The 5,402-nt window shown below is 37.8% G+C and overlaps 1 protein-coding gene and 1 long non-coding RNA gene across 2 annotated transcripts in view; one reads left to right on the top strand and one right to left on the bottom strand.

Annotated features, from left to right (window-relative positions):
- Positions 1-2,724, bottom strand: part of LOC118156669 — a 25,666-nt gene extending 22,942 nt beyond the window's left edge. Inside the window, exon 1 of the long non-coding RNA XR_004746370.1 lies at positions 2,715-2,724. This is a non-coding gene — a long non-coding RNA (uncharacterized LOC118156669). The remainder of the gene's footprint in view (positions 1-2,714) is intronic.
- PDE4D (phosphodiesterase 4D) overlaps positions 1-5,402 on the top strand; it is a 651,373-nt gene that overhangs the window by 138,748 nt on the left and 507,223 nt on the right. The gene's annotated exons all lie outside the window — the stretch shown is intronic.

Below are 5,402 nucleotides of genomic sequence, written 5' to 3'. Positions count from 1 at the left end.
GGAAAGGAAAGGAAAGGAAAGGAAAGGAAAGGAAAGGAAAGGAAAGGAAAGGAAAGGAAGAAAACCCTTTGCTTTGATTTTGGATTACATTCTCATGCAACTTCTGAAGATGATAGAAATGCATATGTAAGAAAGACACCAATGTTATAAACTTTAAGCCTTAAGACAGATGATATAAGAAAAATACATTATTTAAAATTAGGTTACGTTATTTTTATAAGTGTACGATGTGTAGATTATGTAGCTTTAATGGAAAACCATGTAGAAAAACAGGCAGAATGGAGGGTTTGGATTTTGTTAGGAGTACTCATTACCATACATTGGCATAGGCTTCAGTTAGTGCTCCAGTTAATCAAATGACAGTTCCCTGCAAAAGTACACTTAAAATAAGTATTCTATTTAATGATAAAACAGTATCATTGAAAATGATGATGTAGTTTCTGGCTGTGAAGTAGCATGTGGATTGAGTTTGTGTTTTTCTATGCTACTTTAAATGAGTTTCAGCACTTAGCAATCAAGAGTCTATTTTTGCCAAGAATACCAGAAACATAGCAGTAACTACAAAATAGTATCATTACTATTTTGTATGTGTACGATTGTGATTTTTTTCTTGCATAGGAGCTAATCATAACTCTTTCACATGTCCATTCTAAATTCTGGGTTTTGTCTGTTTGTTTTTTAATGAATTTTTCATCATTACTCTCTTGGCTTTTAACTTGTAATAAATCCCGGGAAGTAGATATAGAGACCATTTCTTTCACTCCCTGGTGTCCTCTTGACCTCAAGAATTTCACAAAAACTGTTTTATTTTTCAGTAGTTATGTCTTTTTGATCAGGAAATTGATTTTGTATTCATTTCATTCAAACAAAACTCCAAAGGATTCCAAGGCAACATTTAGAATAAGCTTTCAAAAGTATTTTTCTGGAGACATAAGATTCCCTTTGAACTAAGTCCTTGTGGTACATGGAATTCATTCAATAGAAGAGTAAGGCCAGAATCCTGGATCTCATCCCTGAACTGAAGAGATTCTTGCAGCAGGAAGTTCTCATTAACACTACAAATGCTGAACATCCACTTATGTGCTATGATTAGCCCTAGGTATTTTTGCTATATTTTTCTTGGATCACAGCTATTGATATCAGCATATGAACACTGGGTATTAGGATACTGGTTGTGATAACCCAGTGCTGGTTGGTTCATGTTGGTGGGTGATTGGATGACTGGAAGTGTAAATGAGAACCTCATTACTCCATGCATGAATGAAGGAAAAAGTGTTTCCTTTTATATATATATATATATATATATATATATAAAAGTACTTCACAAGCAGAATTTCAAGGGAGTTTAGTTTCTTTTTCTGTGCTGTAAAGATCTTTTCATCAGAGATCTGAAAACTAAGAAGGGAAAATGCGCATAGGACAGAAGTGAAGATATGTATCATGTGTATACATATTAATTTGACAAAAATAGCCTGTGATACAGGCCTTGTGGTTTCATGGAGATATGTTCTGTGTATATCATGATGTTTTTGCATCAAGTGAAGCACTTTTATTTGCTGCAGTTAGCTTCTATCACTGTAAATTAAAGCTTATTCTATTTCAGTCGTAAATGTAACAAGTAATACATTTACCGATTATTCATTCATAAATGGTTTAAGAATGTATGGGAATCTCATTATCCTGTGCATGTGCGAAGGAGAAGTAGGTTACGTAGAGAACTGAGACATGGTTATTTTTAGTCAACTATTGTGTATCCACCCCAAATTTTAAACTTCAAGAGCTTGAGGCTAAAACTGAAAACATAGATTCTAGCTTCCTTTTGCAGATTCTTGTGTGCTAATAACACAGTTCTCTCTGAGGGGCCTCAAAGCAGAGAGTGATTTAACATGCCAAACTTCAATATGCAGAATACAAAGTTCTGCACAGTGGTGCTTCTGTGTTTTCTCCAATTTTTGTTTTATTTTTGCCACCTTCAAAGGAATTTGTAGAAAGCCCATGATAAATAGTAGACTGACACAGTTGTTCCATAAACCACCATTTTGTTCCAATTCACTGATGCTAGAATATGTATTAAGTGTTGTAGTTAGTATTGAGGGATTTCATATATAGTTATAAATTCCTCCTATTTTCACAACAGGAGTCTCCTTAAATAGAAGCATCTGATATTTTCCTAAGGTGGTGTAATTCATCTAAAGTGATACCTACTATTAAAGTATATTTTCTGTCAGTATTTCTTTAATTAAAGGTTACTGAAGTATTTAGCTTAGAGGGTTCTAAATAATAACATGGTCATCTAAAAAAAGTAATTAGGGCATTGCTGAGAATAACTCGACAGTTTTCCCTCTTCTTGTTGTGGCCAAAACGAAGGATTACTCAGTGTGGAGATGGGTAAAATTTTCTAGTGAAATATTTTGCCAAAAGGTAGCAAGGGTGCAGTAGAATCACGCAGAGGACATGATAACTGTCAAAATATCAGTTGGAGATTTGGCACACCAGCAGCCTCTCCAGGATCATTTCCTACGCTGGTTCCATGGGCAGGTAATCCAGGGAGCCAGCCTACTACTCTAACATTTTTTATGACTCCTGTAAAGATAGAAAAAAAAAAAAAAAAAAAAAAAAAAGTCATGTTCTGTGGAAATTACTAGCTCTTTAAGAGCTTTTATAGCCTAAACATAGAATTAGAAAAACTGATTTTTTTGTTCTTGTAGTTGCACAGGCCTAGTTAGAAATACTAAGCTACTCCTAAGTAAATCAGTATTTCAGAATGGAGCAGTTTGCTGGGATTTTGACCATGAGATGCCATGTGAAATATTGATTGCCTCATCTCCTAAAGGATATTAAACAGCTGGGGCTATATTACTTGTAAAGGATAATAAACACAACTAGGGTCAGGAAAAAAAAAAAATGTTAGTTTGGTATTAATTGCATTACTAAGTACTAAAATTAGAAGGAACATGATAAAAAACCTGCTGTCTACAGTGAACTTTCAGTCAGGATGGTCTCTTCTTCTAGTGATTATGGAGTGAGAGACACGATAAAATTGCTGTTTTATAAGCAGATAGTAAATAGGAATACTGTTTTTCATAATGCATAAATAGAATGTATAATTCATTGTCACAGTATACTGCTGATATCAAGAACTTTACAGACTTTAATCATCTGGAATGATACCTGGAATAAGAACAATATATCCTGACAACACAGGATTGGAGAAAAATTTGGAAAGGATACAAAGCTACATGTTTCTGAGTTTAGGTAATTTTAAAATCAGGATTAGGTGAGACTTCTATAGGGATCAGATTTCCTCTGATGTGATTACTGTACGGGTCTTTCTGTACCTGTTTCTGATACATATTTTTTTTTTGCTGCTTGACACTGCAATAGTTAATAGTTAATCTGATCCAATATGGAAATTCCACTAAGTCATTTCTTCAAGAAATGTCCAAGGCACATGCAAGAAAACAGGAGATCTGAGACAGCAAGCATGGCTTCACCAAGGGTATATCATGCCTGACCAATCTGGTGGCCATCTATGATAGTGTCTGCATCAGATGACAGGACGAAAGGAAGACTGACCAATGTCATCTACCTGGACTTCTGTAAGGCCTTTGACACAGTCCCACAAGGCATCCATTGGTCTCCAAATTGGAGGGAGATGAATTTGATTGGTGGACCATTCAGTGGATAAGGAATTGGCTTGAAGGTCACACCCAGAGAGTGGTGGTCAATGGCTCTATGTCCAGGTGGAGGCTGGTGATGTGCGGTGTCCCTCAGGGGTCCTTTTTGGGACCGGAGCTGTTTGTTTATCACAGACAGTGGGATTGACTGCACCCTCAGCAAGTTTGCAGATGACACCAAGCTGTGTGGTGCAGTCAATACAAGAGAAGGAAGGGATGTCATCTGAAGATGGAAAAGCTTGAGAAGTGGGCCCACATGAACCTAATGAGGTTCAACAAGTCCAGGTACAAGGTGCTGCACTGGGGTCAGGGCAATCCCAGACATGAGCACAGACTGGGAGAAGAACTCACTGAGAGCAGCCCTGCAGAGAAGGACCTGGGGGTTCTGGTAGACAACTGGCTTAACATGAGCCAGCAGAGCATGCTTCCAGCCCAGAAGGCCAGCTGCGACCTGGGCTGCATCAACAGAGGGGTGGCCAGCAGGTCGAGGGAGGTGATCATCCCCCTCTGCTCTGCCCTTGTGAGGACTCACTTGGAGTGCTGCATTCAGGTCTGGGGCCCCCAGCACAAGAAAGATGTGGGGCTGTTAGAGCAAGTCCAGAGGAGGGCCAAAAAGATGGTCAAAGGGCTGGAGCATCTCTCCTACAAATAAAGGCTGAGAGAGCTGGGGATGTCCAGCCTACAGAAGAGAAGGAGTGACATCATTGCAACCTTTCAGTACTTGAAGGGGGAATGGTTTTAAACTAAAAGAAAGGAGTATAGATTAGAAGTTTGGAGGAAATTCTTCACTCAGAGGCTGATGAGGCACTGGAACAGGCTGCCCAGAGAGGTTGTGGATGCCCCATCCCTGGAGGTGTTCAAGACCATGTCGGATGGGGCCATGAGCAACCTGATCTAGTGGGTGGCATCCCTGCCCATGGCAGGGGGTTGGAAATAGATGATCTTTAAGGTCCCTTCCAACCTCAGCCATGCTATGGTTCTTTTGCTTCTTTGTAGTGTAGATTTTTTAAATTTAACATTTCACTTTTTTTATTTTTTTTTTTTTTTTTTTTTTTTTTTTTCCCATTTCTCCTCTGTGTGTGTAAATGTATGAATTACAGATGTAATTCAGAATCACCAGTGCAGAGTGAAATTGCAGTCAAATTCCTAAGGCTATACAGTGGGAAAATTACATGATAATGTCTCCATGCTTTTCAATTAATGTTTAAATTTAATAAACCTCTCACATTTAAGCCTGAGATAAGCCTAAAAAAAGTAACTTGCTGTTTGAAGACATGCTTGCTCCTGCAATTAAAATTCTTTTCTAACTGGAATGGCTCTTGCTGTACTGCTGCTACGGGGAAGACCTATGCTATGAGGGAGTTACACTTCATAAAACGTATAAAGAAAGTAGATACTCTTATTTCTAGTATATTTAAAACTTTATAGATTTTCCTCCTGTAAGATACTGGAGTTATTAAAAAAAAAAAAAAAGTAAAAACAGTTGCTGGAATAACTTTGATTTGGTTCTAAAGGTTTTTCCTATAATAAGTTATTGCTGCCAGGGTTATAAAGCACATCATAAGTGATAAAAATACATACAGTTAGACCAGGGCTAGGAGATGGCAGGGTTTGAGAGATTAAAGAGATAGGAAGAAAGAAGGAAGGAAGGAAGGAATAAGGAAAGAAGGAAGGAAGAAAGGAAGGAAGGAAGGAAGGAAGGAAGGAAGGAAGGAAGGAAGGAAG

Source organism: Oxyura jamaicensis, chromosome Z (genome assembly GCF_011077185.1).
Source record: "Oxyura jamaicensis isolate SHBP4307 breed ruddy duck chromosome Z, BPBGC_Ojam_1.0, whole genome shotgun sequence".
Classification (NCBI taxonomy): Eukaryota; Metazoa; Chordata; class Aves; order Anseriformes; family Anatidae; genus Oxyura; species Oxyura jamaicensis.
This window is presented reverse-complemented; position numbering and strand designations above follow the sequence as displayed.